Source organism: Podarcis melisellensis (assembly GCF_964234715.1).
Source record: "Podarcis melisellensis genome assembly, chromosome: 2".
NCBI classification, from domain to species: domain Eukaryota; kingdom Metazoa; phylum Chordata; class Lepidosauria; order Squamata; family Lacertidae; genus Podarcis; species Podarcis melisellensis.
In genome coordinates, this window is record NC_138529.1 from 94,435,967 (window position 1) to 94,456,109 (window position 20,143).

Genomic DNA, 20,143 nt, shown 5'->3' on the forward strand with positions numbered 1-20,143 from the left:
TATGACTGTACAGCCATCTATTCCAGCAACAAAATCATCAAGTTTGCTGATGACACTACGGTGGTGGGGCTCATTTCAGGAGGGGATGAGTCCGCCTATCGGGACGAGGTGGAGCGGCTCTGTGTTTGGTGTGGAGAGAACAATCTGGCTCTTAATACGGCTAAGACCAAGGAATTGGTGGTGGATTACAGGAAAAAAAAGGCGGACATTCAGCCCTTGTATATCAACGGGGAACGGGTGGAGAGGGTGGCGGAATTCAGGTTTTTGGGAGTGACTATCGATCAGGGCATGACTTGGAGCGCAAATACCACTGCTCTGGTGAAGAAGGCCCAGCAGAGAATTTATTTCCTCAGACTTTTAAAGAAGAACTATCTGAGTGAGAGACTGCTGGTGTCCTTCTACCGAGGCTCCATAGAGAGCATTCTCACATACTGTATTTGTGCTTGGTTCTCCAGTTGTACAGCTAGGGAGAGGAAGGTGCTCCAGAAGGTCATAACCACAGCCCAAAGGATTATTGGTCATCCTCTCCCATCTTTGGAAGAACTGTACGGTTCCCGTTGTCTTAGGAAAGCAAACAACATCCTGCAGGATTCATCTCACCCGGGATACAGTCTGTTTGCACTACTGCCTTCTGGCAGGAGATATAGAAACATCAAGTCAAGGACAAATAGACTGAAAAATAGTTTCTATCCAAGAGCTGTGGCCTTTTTGAATGCTGTAACTCGATAGTGTGACCTGGGAGTTTGATGGGTGTGGGTGTGGGTGTGGCTGGAATGTGGTTTGTTTGGTTGTTGTTGTTGTTTTGCTTTTGTTGTTTTTAAGGGATGGCATCCAATTTCGTTGCACTTGTGCAATGTTGCACTTGTGTAATGACAATAAAGAATCTATCTATCTATCTATCTATCTATCTATCTATCTATCTATCTCTCACTGTTCTAGAGTCACAAGACTCTACTTTTCAGGCATCTTTTTGTATTGGGAGCCACTGGGCAGAATAGTTCAACTCACAATACTTTCACCCTTTATCTAGTCAACTATGGTATATATTAATAGAGCACTACTGTTGTCTAATTAGTAACTGAGTTTCTGCTGTTACTGGAGAACTTCCAGTTGCAGATTTTAATGGAAAACTCCCTCACTTTTCAGAAGCTTCTCCATGGCTTATGTTTCCATTCAGTCACTCTGCCACCTTAATTTGCCTTACCCTTGTTTTCATTCACATGCCAGGCATGAAATGAAGGCACAGCGTAATGGTGTATTAACTTGTAAGTCTTCCAAGAAGTTACATGACAGCCAGATGCTGGTGCTGGCTATTTTAGGTGCATCTAATTGATCACATGATGCTTTTGAATTATGTTGCTGGAGGAGACTCTTGAGAGTGCCATGGACTGCAAGAAGATAAAACCTATCCATTCTTATGGAATCCAGCCCTGAGTGCTCCCTGAAGGACAGATCGTGAAGCTGAGGCTCCAATACTTTGGCCACCTCATGAGAAGAGAAGACTCCCTGGAAAAGCCCTTGATGCTGGGAAAGATGGAGGGCACAAGGAGAAGGGGACAACAGAGGATGAGATGGTTGGACAGTGTTCTCGAAGCTACAAACATGAGTCTGACCAAACTACGAGAGGCAGTGGAAGACAGGAGTGTCTGGCGTGCTCTGGTCCATGGGGTCACGAAGAGTCGGACACGACTAAACGACTAAACAACAATAATTGACCACAGGTGCATGGGTCCTTTTGGACTCAGAGGGCAGAATGGGGACAGAACAGGGGTGGAGTGGGGCGGGGCATGCTTATATGCACTCCTCTGACATGCACAGGGGGTGGGAATGGAACCCCTGTGCGAAATGGTCGCCGCCTGTAGCATTATTTGATTCAGATGTAAGAAGGGGGGCCTTTTAGCAAGAGCAATAAAACTTGGCTTATGTAGATGAACAAATTCAGAGTGAGGTACTTTTTCTGGATGATATTACTTCAAAGCATTTCAAAAGTAGTGCAGAGTCAACTGCTGGAATAAAACTCTTTACCATCTGAGACTAATCTCACCCCTGAAATTTCCTTTTTGACCTAATGAGGACCGGTTTTGGATGTTCTTAGACTTGGTGGAAGCAGGAAGTTGAAAGTACCTCGTAGTTCCTGTTCCCTAGTATTGGGCCTTAGGAGAAATATTGCATCTCCACTTGTGGAGACCTCTGCTATCTGTTATGACACCAGCAATCCAGTTGCCCCACCTGGCAAACCACATCTGGCAAGCGCTGATGGAAGTTGGGAGTCCCAACAGCTTCTGATGGGTCGTAAGTTCCCAACCCCTGGTATAGACAGTACTGAACTAGGTGGACCAATGGCCTGACTTCAGCACGGCAGGTATTTATCTTCATTTGGGAATCTTTGGACTTCTCTGAATGGAAGTGGGTAGTAGCAACTTTTGTCTTAATATCCATTCCTGCACCGTTCCTGTTGCATCAGTTATGCCGTGAACCAAGTGCATTAATCTTCAGTAATTGTCCCAATGCCATGTTTACACACAAGTCTAGCAATTTCAGTTTATATGTATGATAGACTATGTATATAGTGATTAATAGCTCAACTGCATAGCTTTGTAACCAGCAGTAGCCTGACATTCTGCTTGGAATGTGGCAGTGGCAGGATTCTAGAACTCGGAGGAGGCTGTTGCAGTCAAATTCCACACACATGAATTATGACAAGTTAGGCTGACTGTACTGTGGTTTGTTGTGTCTGGTTTGGTTCCTACTTTTAAAGCTGCAGTTGCATTTGGTCATTTGAAGCTTATTTTCGTAGTCTGGCCAAACCAGCTGGATCCCCGTGCACTGCAGGGAAACATAAAACGTTCAGCGTTTGAGCTAAAGTGCTCGACAGATAAGAAGACTCTTGTTACATCATGCACACTGTCTTGTGGGGTTACTAACTTCATTTTATTTGATTGGATGCTGAACAAGGCAAAGGAACTCTTAATGGAAAGAAGAAAACACTTTGGGTACAATCCAGATTGATTATTGAAAATTGCCTTGACTCTAGTGGGAGGTGTATTGCTCCCTGCATGTATGTATGTATGCATGTATACAGTAATTTCTAAACTAAGTGAGAGATCAAGAATAACTAAGGAATGAATTGGATCAGTCCCACTGTTTTGGTGCAGTGGGTGGATAGGATAGAGAATGCTGTGTGTACTGAATAAATATCTCACAATTGGGTTTGCACACAGATTGTGAAATTCTGAAATCTACATACAGTGGTGCCTCGCAAGACGAAATTAATTCGTTCCGCAAGTCTTTTCGTCTTGCGAGTTTTTCGTCTTGTGAAGCACGGTTTCCCATAGGAATGCATTGAAAATCAATTAATGTGTTCCTATGGAAACCGCCTTCAGACCAGGTCCAGGGACAGTCTGTCCCCCGACCTCTTCTGAAGGCCGGCGGGGGGCGAAAGTCTTTGCTCCCCCCTGCCTGCCTTCCCGGGAGAGCTGAAAACGCAACGCTGCCTTCCCGCTCTCCCGGGAGGCGGGGGGGGGAGCAAAGACTTTTGAAGGCAGGCGGGTGGGAGCAAAGACTTTTGCCCCCCGCCAGCCTTCAGAAGAGGTCCTGGACCTTCAAAAGCCGTCCGGGGCTTTTAAATCGCCCCGGGACAGTCCCGGGGCGATTTAAAAGCCCCCGGGAAGGCAGGCAGGGGGGACAAAGACTTTTGCCCCCCGCCCGCCTTCGGAAGAGGTCCTGGACCTCTTCCGAAGGCGGGCGGGGGGCAAAAGACTTTGTCCCCCCTGCCTGCCTTCCGCGGAAAGCGGGAAGGCAGCGCTGTGTTTTCCGCTCTCCCGGGAAGGCAGGCAGGGGGGACAAAGACTTTTGCCCCCCGCCCGCCTTCGGAAGAGGTCCTGGATCTCTTCTGAAGGCTGGCGGGGGGCAAAAGTCTTTGCTCCCCCCTGCCTGCCTTCAAAAGCCGTCGGGGAGAGCGAGAATCGCAGTGCGTTTTTCCGCTCTCCTGGGAAGGTCAGGCAGGGGGGAGCAAAGACTTTCGCCCCCCGCCGGCCTTCAGAAGAGGTCCAGGACCTCTTCTGAAGGCCGGCGGGGGCGAAAGTCTTTGCTCCCCCCCGCCTGCCTTCAAAAGCCGTCCGGGACATTGGGAAGCGCTTCCCTGCTATCCCGGACCGCTTTTAAAATGCTGGCGGTGGGGAGCAAAGCCTTTCGCCCCCGCCGGCCTTCCTGGACCTCTTCTGAAGTCCGGAGGGGGGGGGAAAGCTTTGTTCCCCACCGCCAGCATTTAAAAGAGGTCCCTGTATTAAACAACCTATGCCAGCAGGCTGAAATGAAATGGGAAATCCTGCCCTCTACACTCATATGCCAACACTGTGTCTGGTCTTTTGGTCTAATTGTATACCAAGGTTAGAGTAGTGTGCAAAATTAGCTGGGAACAGTTCTCTTGAAAACAGGAAGACTTACTTCCATGTAGACATATATAGGATTGTACTGCAAGAGATGGCAAGTAACAATAGGTAAATAATAACCTGACTGTAAGAGGTGACGTGATCATAATTAAATTAAATAATAATTTTAAAAATTAATTTCTGCATAGCCCTTAAAAAGGTAAAGGTACCCCTGCCCGTACGGGCCAGTCTTGACAGACTCTGGGGTTGTGCGCCCATCTCACTTAAGAGGCCAGGGGCCAGCGCTGTCCGGAGACACTTCCGGGTCACGTGGCCAGCGTGACAAAGCTGCATCTGGTGAGCCAGAGCCGCACACGGAAACGCCGTTTACCTTCCCACTGGTAAGCGGACCCTATTTATCTACTTGCACCCGGAGGTGCTTTCGAACTGCTAGGTTGGCAGGCGCTGGGACCGAGCAGCGGGAGCGCACCCCGCCGCAGGGATTCGAACCGCCGACCTTTCGATTGGCAAGTCCTAGGCGCTGAGGCTTTAACCCACAGCGCTTAAAAGTATCCAAAACACTTCACATGCATTATCTAGCTGTAATCCTTACCGTATGAGCCCCAGTTATGTATTTATTAGATTTCCATTTCACCATTCCTCTAAGGTGGCTTACACAGTTCTCCCACTCCTTAACTTGTTCCCACAACAACCCTGCGAGGTAGTTTAGGCTAAGAGACAGTGACTGGGTCACCCAGTGAGCTTCATGGCTGAGTGAGAATTTGAACCCTGGTGTCCAAGGGTGCAGCATGCGAACCACCACACCACATTGGCATATCTGAGGGTTGAGGGTTGGTTGCGAGGGGACTTCCCCAGGGACTTCCTATGGCCACTAGACTGCAACAGTTCTCTTTGAAGGAGACTGTGAAACCAGCAGCAAAGGCATAATAATTGGCCAGTGTGGCATGAGGGTGTGCTGAACTCTGCTCCCTTCATCTCGGTATGTACAGCTGGTTCAGGGAGACTCGGCACACATCAGGGTTCTTTTTAATTATTTGGAAGGGGATGTTGCATGGTTATTTAAAAAATGGAAAGAAAATCCCCTTTTCTGCACCCCCCCTCCTCATTTGCTAAATGTGAAGGATAAATAATTTAATCTGGTGAAGAATGATAAATCTGGGTATCAGAGGGAGTAGACATGGTTGATAAATGACTGGGTTTCCCCCTTCCCTCTGCAGGGTTGCCTAAACAAAATGTGGAAACACAAGTTGTATTATACTGTACATAGAAGTGTGTAACCAAGTGGCTGTGAATGTTGCCTCTGTTGCCAGTATGTGGAAACCGTATCTCGTTAAATACTTCCTCGGTGTACTTCTTGTTTGTACTGGTAACGCTGGAAATCACATGGGAGGCAGAGGTGCTCTTTAGATGACTTTCCTTGGAGATAAAGAAAACCAGAGGGATGTGGCATGCTTGCGTTGTGTGCCAGGAATGCTGAATGTTTGGGCGGTTCGTCTTTGGTGGGGCGCTGCTGTTGTCATTGGTTCTAAAGAGAGCTTGACAAGTGACAGAGCTGGGTTCACAACATACAGTAGATTAAAAGGATAAGAAACTGAAGAGAGAAAACCCGGCTACAAAAGGTTTTACTGTTAACAATAGCAAAGAGGGATCTTGAAAGGACGAGTAAAATGCTTCTTGGTCATAAAGGTAATGTGTTTGTATGTTCTGAATTGGCATTTACTTATTTGGAAATATATTTTGACCGGCAGAGATGAGTATCTCAGGACGCATTTTTGTACCACCATTCACACAGCCCCATTGCTATTGACTGCCTGTCTCCCCAAAAGATTTTTAATAATAGGCTCCTGAGATGCAATAAGGCCTTCAGTTTGAGATCCTAAAGTGCTTCATAAATATTATTTAAACCTATTAAATACTATTTAATCCCCGGGACCTCCAGGATGGGTTGGGAAAGAAAGTCCTGCCTGATACTGTGGAGAGCTGCTGCCATTCATTGTGAGCAATAGATGGACCAACTGATCTGATTCAGCTTATTTCCCTGTGCTCCCACGTTCCTGAAAAATCAGCAGCTGTTGGAGGGTACTTCTGTACCCAGCCTTGCTTCTAGGTGTGCAGGTGATGGCTATGGACAGGAGTGCCTTTTTCCAGCTGTGATAGGTGCCACTGATGAGCAAGGGTAGGGAACCTCTGGCTCACAGACCTCATTAAGCCCTCCAGGCTATTTTGGCTAGGCTATGTTCACTTGAGGGACACAGGTGGCGCTGTGGGTTAAAGCCTCAGCGCCTAGGACTTGCTGATCGAAAGGTCGGCGGTTCGAATCCCTGCTGCGGGGTGCGCTCCCGCTGCTCGGTCCCAGCGCCTGCCAACCTAGCAGTTCGAAAGCACCTCCGGGTGCAAGTAGATAAATAGGGACCGCTTACTAGCGGGAAGGTAAACGGCGTTTCCGTGTACAGCTCTGGCTCGCCAGAGCAGCGATGTCACACTGGCCATATGACCCGGAAGTGTCTCCGGACAGCGCTGGCCCCTGGCCTCTTAAGTGAGATGGGCGCACAACCCCAGAGTCTGTCAAGACTGGCCCGTACGGGCAGGGGTACCTTTACCTTTACCTTTATGTTCACTTGGCCCTCAAGTATGGGGTAGGTAAACTTGCCGCTGGGCCAAAAAAGGGGTTGCGTGTGCTGCTGATCAACTGCTTGTCTGCTCCTGCAAAGCCCTTTGGAATGAAGCCCCAACAATCAGCTGAAAGTTGGGGCTTCAAAGCACAATGCAGTGCTCTCTGCAAACAACAATGATCAACTGATAGTTGCAGCCTAAACAACAATTCCAGTGAGCTGGAATTAGGGGCACTAGGGAGTTCCCCTTCAGGAACTTCCAAGGAAGCTGGAGGAATCACTTTGAATACAAATCACATTCTCTGCAGATAGGAAAATAATCCTTTTTAAGGAACGTTTCCCACCTCTGAAGAGACCTCAAAGGGCCTCCCTGTTGTAACAACAACAACAGCTGATAATCAGATCAGTGGTTACAGAGAATCTCTGTGACGGTTGCTAGTAGTCTGATCTTATATCATGAAATTTCAGAGAACTATATGTTTTGTTACTTCACCTTCGCATTGTTACCCTTTGAGCACTGACGACTTACCAAGAAGTGAGGGAAGGCTTTGACCTATCTTACTCAGGCCTCGTGATAGTTGGTTAGATGCATTCCTGAATTGTTCGGAAAGGATCACCATTAAGAAAACTGGAGTGTACAGTGGTACCTCGGGTTACAAACACCTCGTGTTACAGACTCCGCTAACCTGGAAGTAGTACCTTGGGTTAAGAACTTTACTTCAGGATGAGAACAGAAATCGCATGCCAGCAGCAGTGGGAGGCCCCATTAGCTAAAGTGGTACCTCAGGTTAAGAACGGTTTCAGGTTAAGAACGGACCTCCAGAACAAATTAAGTTCGTAACCAGAGGTACCACTATAGGGTAAATAACAAATGGCCTGTGGCAATGTATGCACTTTTTTCACTCAAAACTAAACATAGATGGCTCATTCCAGATTGGGACAACAGTGTACAGGGAGAGAAGGTTTACTGCTTCCCTCCACTAACACATATCCTAAGGGGCAAATTCCAGGAGTAAAAAAAGTGTCCCACTAATAACCGTGAGATTTTTATTTTTTTTAAGCTATTGGGAACAGTGGAGGTCAAGTTTTCAAAGAGTTGTGGAAGCTCTTTCTCTCTCCTCCTCCCCCCACGTAACACACTTTTGCACCCATGCAAATGTCTTCCCAGTACTGGAGTCAGCTGTGGCTGACTTGGCATAAGCCCAAAATTGTGGAAGTCCCTCCACAAAAAGGTTCAACTGGCACCTTCACTATACAGTTTTGGGCAAATGCTGAATACTTTCCTCTTTACCTTGGCCTTTGACACTGGAGATGTGTGTTTTCAGTGCCGACCCTGTTCTTGTTCTTGCAATTTAATTTAACAGTTTTTAGTACTGAATTTTAAATTATAACTTGCACTGGGACCTGTTGGGCAGATAATAAATATGACAGTAACAATAATATCATTTATAATAATAACGTGACAGTGCTCCCTGGTTGAGGTAATGCTAACACTCTCAAAATTGCTTTTCCCCCCTTCCTGCCTTTGTCCAATACCATTTGTACTTTCTGTTTCTTAAAAGAAAATAAGGGAAAGGGAAGTATATTGTACTACTTCATGCAATGCTACACAACCTGTTTGGAAAAACAGAGTCCTGTTACCTTGTGGGACCCAAGAATATGAGATCCTTGGCTTCGTTTACTTTCAATTCCAAGCTATTATTTTTTGAAATACTTTCAGGTTCTCCCAGAAGGACCCGGTTCATGATATAAACCACTTTTACCTCTTCTTTATTTCCAAGAAATCATTGTGTCAAGTTTCCAATAAGCAATAGGCAGCAGTGTTGAGAAGATTAAGCTCCTATATCGCTTCATTCATAACTTCCCCAAACAGCTCATTTATCAAAGGGCCGTGTCACAAATGACATGGGCATTCACTAAAATTAAACTTGTTTGGATTAAAATATATGACTTAACATTTAACTTCACTTAAAGATATATGAGCGAGGTGCAGGGTTTTTTTTTGTTTTTTAAACTGCAAGTTGTACTGAATTCTAGCAAAGAAGAACAAAATGTTTTCTTTTGTTTTGTTGCTTGGTGGTAGGACTGTTTTGTAAACAACCTGATGCCTTGGCCTTGGGGACCTTGCAGCTGCTCCATTCAGGTTCCCTGTAGACATTTTGACAAAGTGGGGATTGTTGAAGAAGGAAAGTAAACAAGAAAATAAGAGTATATTTGATCATCTCCTAACCTGTTTGAACACACACCAGTTGTTTTTAAGGGCTGATTCCCAGACATGCACTTAAAATCTGACTGGGGGCAGGGGGCAGGTTCCACCTGCTCCATGCAGACAGTTGTTGTTTTGAACAGACTCTCAGAATTAACAAGCTGAATATTACCTACCGTGTGTGCATGCATCCTCAAATATGTAAATCAGAAAGTGTGATGGTGTCATCTTTTCCCCAATGATATAAAACTTTGATAATACCCTGTTTCCAATCCCTTTGAGGAAGGACTATCTAATTTGATTACTTTTGTTGTCCTTGCACTTGTTTTTATTTCAACATGTGCATATGTACGCTGATCCCCTTAGACTGCAAAATGTTTTTCAGCTGGAGAGGCCTCATTTTACGCACATGTGGATAGCAGCAGTGCTACCCTAACATGTTGTTTACACATGTCCATGTTAATAATATGTTCAAACAAACATTTCTTGTAGAGATAAGTATTTAAGAGCAGTAGAGCCTAAAATGTTTTAGCTTCACCTTTGATCATCACTTGATAACCCCTCTTTAATAAAATGCAGCAGCTGTCCTTGAGTCCATGGTCTATATGATAAAATTCGTGGGCTCCATGTGCTTTCGGTTCTTTCCTTGGTCATGGATTTTTGGGGAACAACTGTAAAATGGGCATTAGAGTGACACTGAGTTGGGAGGGACTACTGGATTGTCTAATCCCAACTTTTTTGTAAACAGCTTAGAGGCTTTATTGCAATCAAGCAGTACATAAATAGATTTTAAAAACTGCAACTGCCTGCCTTTAAAAATATGCTCGTTGAAAAGCAGCTTGCTTCAAGCCTTAAAAAAAGATTAGAAGACTTGTTTGTGCCTCAACTACCCGCTGTTATTATTTAGATTTATTGGTCATTTTTGTTACCAAGGTTTCCAAGCGGCTTATATTTAAAAACATAAACATAAATGTATTGTTGTCCTCTGTCCTCCAGTGTCTGAGCTGTAGGTATTTTGTATTCATGGCTAGCTTATACTCTGCCAGAAAGGTGCTTTTTTAAAACAATGGTAAGATGAACAAACCTTTGTTCCTTCTTGCTAGCATGTTTGGTGATGTGGTTTTGTAAACACACTGTGAATATGTAGTCATGGCTTCCTTTCATGCATACTGTTGTGTACTTACAAACAAGTACCTGCTTTGTCTTTTATGGTGTTTACTGCTGCAAACTTCGATGTGTATGTGAGCTTCCTTAGAATGGAAGAACATGGGTGCTGGGCCTTCTGCCCTCCAACTCTTCCATTCATTTCAATAAGCAAACTGTTTTCCTTACTGCATTGTTAACATTTAGGCCAAATTAGCTGCAAGCAAACATTTCCACTCACAGATAGGAAACTATCTGAATAGGGCTGCAACATTTAGTCAATTAATCAAGTAGAATAATAATGGATTTAAAAGTTACGGTTTTTTGTTATAATCAGCAGATTTCACAAAAAATCATTAAAAACAAATATTTTCAAGTCAGTTGCTTAGAAAAATGTGGGTGCTAGATCCAGCACAATCTTAGAGGAAACATTACTCCTTTCCTTTCTTATAGGAGGGAATTCTAAGATGGAGAACAAAAGCAGGAGAGGGCTGTTGCGCTCATGTCCTATTTGTGGGCTTCTCATTGGTTGGGCTACTGTGGGAAACAGGACACCAGACTAGATAGGCCTTTGGCAGCAGAGCTCCCCTAATGTTCTTACCAATAGAGCCTGTAATATATGTGCCGTATAAAAGCAAAGAATGAGAATGTGTTGAATACGCCTTCAAACAATCCTCTCACACCGAAAACTGTGTGTTAAGGAGAAGGGGGCAGGCGTCCATCCAAGAAAAAAAGACTTTGGCAACCCCACCTGCCGCTTTACCCATTGTGCTTTGACTATACACGATTTGAGATTAAGGCACGCTCCCCATAACTTGTGGGGGATCTGCGTAACTTGTGAGCTTACGGTAGTGGTAAATTTACTGTTTAACAAAGAAACATATTGAAACCAGAATACATTTTGATGAAGTTTTAGGCAATGTTTATAACAGCAAAAAATGACTGTTAGATAAAATTACATACTGTGACAATTTCCCCCCTTCCCTCATTGGTGATGCTTCTTGTGAAAGGAACCAATCCACCAAGCATTCTTCTGATCCAGAGTTTTTTCCTGTTACAGCATGCTGTGAATCACTTACCTGAGTGAATCTGGCTTCTGAATACGCTGGAAATGAAAAGGGGTCAATCCCTTCCAAAACTTCATCAGCCATGAACGAAAATGCATAATAACCACAACTAAAACTGGTAAGTCAATAATGTAAATGTAAGTAGTCTCAGTAATTTAAAACTCAGTTCCTAAGAACTTACAGAGACGCTTAAAAATGAGCCCAAAACTTTCCCCCCTTCCATTTTTGTCATTAATAGTGTTTATTTTGTTAATCATCTCAAACATTGGTCTTCCATTAGCAGGTTGGGATCTGGTGAGCCAGTGTGGTGTAGTGGTTAAGAGCGGTAGTCTCGTAATCTGGGGAACCGGGTTCGCGTCTCCGCTCCTCCACATGCAGCTGCTGGGTGACCTTGGACCAGTCACACTTCTCTGAAGTCTCTCAGCCTCACTCACCTCACAGAGTGTTTGTTGTGGGGGAGGAAGGGAAAGGAGAAGGTTAGCTGCTTTGAGGCTCCTTAGGGTAGTGATAAAGCGAGATATCAAATCCAAATCCTACTGGTTCCAAGCTCATCTAAGGTGGGTTGCAACAGCAGCACAACCTCATAATAATATATGGTAAAAAAGAGAGAAATTGAGGTGGCTCCCAGGTTGGAAAAGGTTGGAAACTACTGATCTAGAACATTGTTGGCATTATAACAGTGATAGAAGAGCTGGTGTAGTGTTATTGCTAAGAATGTGAGCTGTGAATCAAGTTCCTTTAAACCACATGACTGTAGATAAGTCATCTTCCTTGAATAGCCCCATGTGCAAACTAAACCACTTTATAGGTTTGTGAAGATTGCAGAGAATTCAAACATCATGCTCAACCATGGTTTAACATGATGGGAACAACCTGCTGTTAGCCTTAACCTTTCACTCCCGCTTTCTGCTGTTTGGCCATAAGTAAGAGTTTGGAAGCTTCCACTTTGAGTTAAATACAGCTTTCCATGTCTTCTGGTTCTAAAGCTTGTTATTGTTAACAATGATTACTTTAAACTATCCAGCTGTTGAAATCATAATTTAAAGTTGGCTTCTTTTAAATAACCATAGTTAAAGTGAACCGCAGTCCGTTGGTCGGTACCACATGACAAATTGTGGTTAACCAAAGGAGGAAGAGGAAGCTTTCAAACTCTTCTTTGTGAGGACAGGAGAACCCAAGAGTCTCTACAGATTGTTCGTATTGTGTTAACCCAAGGTTTAGTGTGATATTTCAGTGCAGCCAGTATATTGGAAACTCTTGCTAAATGTGCTAAATAGATAATGAATGTAGTAATTGTGACAAAATATAGCTGCAACTCAGTAATTTATAGATGGTTCCGAGTACATTTCATTTTATTAAACTATTTAGAATAAAAATAGTTTCATAATGAAAGTTGATAATGTTTTTTGACATGTAAAGTCAGCACAGAAAGATCTACGGCTTATTGGGAACCGGTTGATCAGCAGTGCTTGTGGATGCCTCACTTGTAATAGTAACTTAAAATGAATGTATAGGAACTTCAGTATCTTATACTTTGGGTCCCAAAATAGACAATACACACAGAATATTCATCATTTTAGTATACTTCTGTCCTATTGACAAAATGATGTCACTGACCATAGATTCATAGAATCAGGAGCGCCAGCAGGGAAGGGCCAGCTCCCCCCCCCCCGCTGAAATTTTCAAGGAGGGGGATGGGCTCCCTCAATATCTGGGGGGACAAGCATATGCCATGTGCGCATACCATGTGACATGATCAAGTCACTCACACATATCCTGCTACTTCCACTCTGTCCCCCTCAAGTAGGGAGTCACCTAGCACCACCATATGTCTCTTCCTTCTCTGGGGAGTGGCAGGAATTGTTCTGTAGAATTACTTTGTTGTAGTTACTTTTGCTCCATAATCTGCCTGGTGCAGATGTAATACTCCCTGATCACCTCACCATGGCTAGACTATCAGGAAAACTCCAGCAGCTCATACGTGCCTTATTTCATTTTGCAAACAGGCTGGTGATTAGTCCTGTGTGATTGGTACTGCCAGACCTCTGAATTACTAGCTTAGGTCTAAAGCAATTCCATCATTCATATTATAATTATTTTTATTTATCAAATATTTCACACTGGAAGAAATACAATTATTCTTTAGTCAGGAGAATGAAAATTGAGCTCAGTTTTTGGTTTCTAGATTAAACAGAAAAGAAAGGCTTTTCAACTAGGAGTTTGCTTAAAGTATATGGAATCCTCCCCCATCCTTTTAAATAATAACTTTGCATTGCTGGCATGTAATCAATAACCCTCTTTGCCTATTATAAATCCACTTTCATTCAAAAATAAAATTAACACATATTTTAAAGGGGCTGTGCTTTTATTTTCCAGGCGTCACCCTGCCATTAAACATGGATTATCATAACTTCATGTTTTACTGGCTGACACAGTAAACAGTTGAATAGATCGATTTTGCTAAATTCACATGCAAGTATGTTTATGTGGAAGTTATACATAAATCCCAAGTAAACCATCATATTGAGAAATCAAAGTATGCAGCTTTGCAATCCAGTATATACACCCAGATTCAGTGAGAGGGATTTTTATGTATTCTCCTCAGATCTCAAAAAATATATCAGCATTGTTCATTTGTTTAGCAGCATAAAGGGGAATCTTGCTGTGCAAGAATATCTCTTAAGACTGGGGCTGGTGCTAAGGATCCCCCCCCCCATTTTAATGTAGTTGCACACAATTTTTTAAGCATGAAGATAGCAAAAGCTTTCCCTGTGTTTGTAAACATTCGCTTAATAACCCAAAATAATAGGAAAGCTCCACAGTTTTATCCTGCAGAACATCGGAAGAGGCCTGGGTGTTACTCTGATACAAACGTGGTATGATGAAAATCTGAATGATGCATTTGGCTTCCCCACTCCTTGCTCCATTTTGGTGTCCTTTGGCAAATAGACAGAGTTACTTATTTTGTGTCAAAACTATTGGCTCTTTGCTTAATATTCGTATGATTTAACTTATATGTGACTATCTCTACAAACAGAGAATGTGTCCTAAAATGGCGTCAAAAGCAAAGATGTAGTTCTGGCCCAGAATGCAAACTCTGATTGCTTTGATGCCAGTATTGGATGGCAGGCAATGGCCTGCTATAACTTTGTCCTGCACTTTGACAGCAATCCAAGAAAACTTCGTTCTGTCTTCTTTTCCCTCTTCTTCATGAAACTTTTTCACGTGGGGGGTGGAATGCAATTTTAGCAATTTAATATATACTGCCTAATGTGTTTTATAAACCTTGTGTGCTCAGTCCTAGCTATTTTGGTTTTCCTCCTAACACAATGAACCAAATATTGGGGGGAAATGCCGCTCTTTGCTGCCATCATAAAGGACGGCTAGATTTCATAAACAGTTATGGATGTTGGCAGGTGCCTATCATACTGTATAACATCCTGTACAGCACATGAAGACGGTGTCAACTTACATTTTATCTCTGAAGTAGTTTCAAAGCATTTATTTGCTTTCTCTTGAGTCCTTAACCTAATTCAAGTAACATAATTGGCTGAATATTTTTCCACATAACTAATTGGCTAGTTGCCAGTGTGGAAACCATTGTCTGACTTGATGATGATCAGAAATTAACATGACATTTGCGTGGTGGTAATGGAATATATTAGTAATGTAATTCTCGACTGTAAAAAAGAGTCCATCATTTCCCCTAACCTATGATCAGCAGGATGGGCTGAAAGAATGATGAAACGTTCCCAGCAGGCAGATCCCAACACTGGCTAGCCAATCTCTGTGTCAAATTTTGTTTTAAATTCTTCAGACAAAGCTGTAATGCTTACCAATTAATTACCACAAATGTCAATTAAAAATCTACCAAATAATGCAGTAAGATTAAAATTCAATTAAAAGAATTACATTTAACAAGGGGGGATATAACATTATTTTAATGAATTCTGCTGAAGGTGACAGATTATATAGATATGTTTGTGCGCTGTAGGTGGATTAGGATTCACTGGGCAGTGTGAACTCCGTAACTTCATACATATATTAATTGTGAGAATTATTTCCACCACAGTCATGTCCTTAAGGAGTTGAGAGCCTCAAAATATCACATGCCACAAAGCTAAGGAGACCTTTTGTATTGTTCCAATACTGCTTTGTCACATGTAGAAAGGCATTTTGAATCTTTGTTTTGTTTCTCTATAGCCTTCTCCCAACAAATACATTTACAGTATTTTTCAGTAGTTGCATCTGTGAAATTGACTTCGTCAGTTGGGGCGGCGGGAACTCTTCTCATTATCAGTTGTCCCCTCTCCCATTTCACTCACCCTTCATTCATCTCCCAAAGTAACCAATTATTTTCCATTTGTTCTGCAAGGCTCCTAATGGGATTGTGCTATACCAAGGGCAGGCAAAATAAGGACTACAAGTCGTATCTCTACCAGAGGACTTTTTTTTTAGCCAGGTTGCAAGAGAAAAAAAAGCTTTGATGGGCTTGCCACAGTTTGTCAGTCTTGTGTTGTCTCCCATGATTTTTTTATTTAACTGAAGTAACCTTGCCAAAAACAAGCATGGATCCAGGTATACCTTGCAGGTGTCCAGGTTCAGGTAGGGGGCCACCTGTATACAAGACTGTGCAAGGCTTACAGCCCAATCCTCACAACACCAGCAAATAAGTGCTGTGGCTGGGATCCAGCAGCCACTTGGACCAGTGTACCGAACTAAGTCACTGCCTTACGTGCAAGTTATAATAAGAGGCAGCATGGAGCTGAGGCATAAGGTGACTCTGCGTTGCGGAAGTGACGCAGAAACAAGTATAGATGTGATGGTTATCTGTGCACCACCTTCTAGTGGCATTGTAGTTACTGTACCTACCTCAGCACAAAGTGTTAAATATGTAATTTCAAGGTTGAAATGGTATTGGGTTGCACTGCACAGTTGGACGAACTCACCCCTATTTCCTCGCATAGGAGGCTAGAGTCCTTATGCATGCTGAACCCTGTGACATGCATATGGAACTCCTGCCCCATGACCAGTGCTTTCTCTGCCGATTTCTCTGCACACGCATCTCCTGGAGCATGTATGATACTATTTTCAACTATTAATTCAGTAAAGAAGCCTGCTTGGCTGGCAGTCCTGAGTGTACACTTCTGGATTGGAACGCTAATGCATACCCTCCCCAGGAATCACTTTATGTAAGACTATTGCTGTGCTGTTACAAAAGAGCAATATTTGCATTTGGATGTAACAGAGAGCTAATTTTAAACGGTACTTTAATGGAATGGTTTTGTAAAGCATTTTTCATGCTTTCTTCATATGGTTGTCTGCAGCAGGTTACCAGGGTGGATAGAATATTTTTAAGTGCATTGTTTGCTGAATACAGTGAGCAAAAGTTTTTTGAGCTGAAAGCAAAATGTTCTCAACAGGTTCTGCAGTTTTAGATGTGCACAAGTTCTTTTTAGAGGGAAAAAAAGGGGGCGTTACAGGTCTGCAACAGATAACGGCTCTGAATTTCCACACAGCGCAGAGTGTTTTAAGAAGAAACACGTCTGCTTATTTGTACATTTACCATCTCTTTATCAAATGTGGTTGGTTTTCACACTGCTATATCTGAAAAGGTGCAGAAGGAGAAGCGGGGGGGAGGGGGATCTGCTTATTGCTACCAACAGGTAGTTCTACAGCACATTTGGCTTTTTGTCAAGTGCTGGTAGAATTAAACTTATAGGAGTCAACTGTTCCCCTTTCTGTACCTGATTGCTGAAGACTGCTTCTTCATACCAACAGTCAGTAAAGCAAGAGAAGGAGAGAGGGTGAACTTTTACAGGAGGCACTGAATGGCAAGGAGCATGAGATCTGAAAGAAGTACCCACTTGTTAAATAGGTTATAAAGCTAGCTTCATTCTGTTTTGCCTGGGGAATTTACGTCTTTCTTCTCCATTTGAGCAGCCACGACTGTCCTCAGGAACAAAGGTGCAGCTAGGACTGGGCCTTGGGGTTGAAGTGTAGGGCCTGTAAATGGCCACCAAGATGTTGAGGGCAGTAGCAAAGAGGCGCCATCTCAGTGCATGGGTGTGCAGAAGCCCACCAGGACTGACTCTAGCTGCCGCGGCAACCTTTCTCTCCCCTACTTCCCAATATTCAGGGCTATTTTTCCCCAGCCAGAACTTGCCAGGACTTAGCTCCAGCACCTCTCAGTCTATATGAATTGCCCCTCAAGAGCTCCAGTCTCTGTGGAAGGCTGTGCCTTGTGGAAGGTAACCCTGTTTCAAAAAAAGTGCCAAAAAATGAGAAAGCAATTTTCCAGGAGTCTTGAGCTTTTACCTCAACCTTGTTTTGTGGATTTGATCCTTTTGGAAAACTGCTGTTCTGAAGCACTGGCAGAGGAAGAGGAGTGCAGGGGGAGCACACCTCCCCCGGCAGCGCAACCCCAGTGGGGTGTCATTGCGGCAGCCCCCCTGCCCGCTCTGGGTGCCATGCCCCCTCAGGCAGTGCACCACGCTCCCAGGAAGTGCGCCAGCCCCGCCCCCGCCTGCTCTCCGCCCCCCGGTGCCAGAGCATGAATCTCTGCCACTGTTCTGAAGGCGAGCTGGTTTCAGAGGGTTATACTTTCTGTTAGTCCCAGAGAACATGTCTTAGTATTGCTCATTTTGTCTATTTACTCTGAACCCTAGCTCGCAGCCAAATTACTGGGAACCAACAGCTTTAACCCATAGCATTGTTCCTTAACCGGGTGGTAGAGAGGCTTTTAGAAAGATATTTTCCAAATTCAGAAAAGAAGAACTCAATTTCTGGCTATTTTATACAGGCTACTTTTGGGCTTTCAGTACTCAGAACTGCCCTTTTTAATCCAAGTTATATGCTCTCAGAAATAGGTCTTGAAGAGCTTTGTAACCAGGAAAGCATGGGTCATAAATGTGTAATGTTCATACAGGGCCACATTCATTGAATCAATGCATAGGTTTCCACTGCTACCCTCCATTAATACTCCCTTCCTACAAAGCCCCTAAGAATTACTTAAAATCTCAATGCATGAGGAAATAGTTAGCTGTGGACTATTTGCCAGCAAAATCTCCTTTGTGAATTCTGACTCTAATGTCCTGGATGTTCTTTGCACAGGAACATTAAATGGTCTTCAAACAGTTGAGAGGGTTTTTAAACTGTCCAGCAGTCATAGGCACTTGCCATATAGCATTCAAGTATAAATGTCTCATCAGTGCTACTTCTGAAGCCAGATATTCTACAAATTTGCGATCTGATGTTTCATAAGCTGAGAATATGGGCCTATGCTTTGAATTAGAAGGTGATAACCTTTTCCACAAGATTTCAACATACCCTTGCCTTTTTGGCATCCATTCCAGATTCGCAAAGTCAATCCTCTTTTAAAAGGGGCACTTAGATCATTAGTGCATCACAGCAACAGAGACAGCTGCAGAGGCCTGGTGATATTTGACTCAACTGGGGGTTGGGTGGGTGTGCTGGAACCAGGTGGATCTTGCTTGTGGATTTTGGTGAGTATTTTTTTTTAATGCAGAGTTTGTTGTACTTCTTTGCAGATTTTATTCGATTTTGGTAGCAGCCCTCGTTGTATGTCTTATGGGTGTGATCTAACATTGCACCAGTGGAGGCAATGGAATTCTCCTTCCTCCCCTCTCCACTGCAGTCCCCCATGTCCCTAAATGTGTTTTAGAGGATTCCCCAAGCCTCCAGATCAACTTGTGGGGGTACAGTGTGGTGCTGTAGGGGGTATGGGTGGCAGGGGAATTCACATTTGACGAAGCAGAAATCCATTGTGTAAGTGGAACACCTCAATTGAACATCACCTTATAATTCCACTTTTAGGTTTTCAAACTGATTCCTTATTTTATTTGTTGGATTTCTTCAGACACTTGACATTGTTCAGTGAGTTAAAAATATTTTCTTTCTTTAGAGTTTTGTCTTTAAGTGTAACATTTCCCAGTTTTGTATGTTAGACAGAACTGAACCCCCCCCCCCAGTATATTGTGTTGTCGTTGTTTGTTCTTACAGGTTTTTTTTTTAAAAAAAACATTTCTTTTAAATTATGTCACTGAAGTATACAAGAGCTGACATGTGCAAATATGTAGTTAGACAACTGCAAAAGTATATTATTTGCTGATCGACCATAATGGTTCCACAGAAGCCATTATACTCAATCATATCATGTCAATCTGTGGTAGTTATTATGATGGTAATGCAAATATGCATTCTTTTTTTCTTTTCTTTTCTTATAAAAGGGGAAAGAAACCATTATTGTACATATGCAATAGCTGCTGATAATCATCAGTATTGTTGTCTTCCTTGCAGTAATAAAAGAACTTTGACTATGCTATAGTAAAGACTGTAATACCATTAGTAACTACCACTGCTGCCACCGTTACTACTAATGTGTAATCTGAAAAACTGAAAACCAAGTTTGAGTTCTCTGTCGAGCTAATCTTATTACTGATTTGGTGGGCAGCTGTTTAGTCTGAGCAGCAAATTTCATACAAACTGAGTTATATCCCTTCTGAGCTAGATCCTTTCACAGACTGAAGGCAGGTAGGTCTGAGCTTCCATCATGGCTAGGTTGGGAAGATGTTGGATCTGAACATTTTTACAAACTGCAATTTAATCTGGGCTTTATTTTAGCCCACCTGAATTAGTCAAGTTTTAGGCTAAGGTTGTATCTCAGATGGTTGGGCTGTGTGTTGACTGTCTGAAGCAGGGGTC

At 43.2% G+C, this 20,143-nt stretch overlaps 1 protein-coding gene across 13 annotated transcripts in view; it reads left to right on the forward strand.

Moving 5' to 3' along the window:
* Window positions 1-20,143, forward strand: part of FOXP1 (forkhead box P1) — a 513,657-nt gene that overhangs the window by 64,367 nt on the left and 429,147 nt on the right. For all 13 annotated transcript variants that reach the window (XR_014165850.1, XM_081901936.1, XM_081901945.1 and 10 more), the window contains one exon: window positions 11,413-11,537. The gene's annotated coding sequence lies outside the window, so the exon portion shown is untranslated. The remainder of the gene's footprint in view (window positions 1-11,412; window positions 11,538-20,143) is intronic.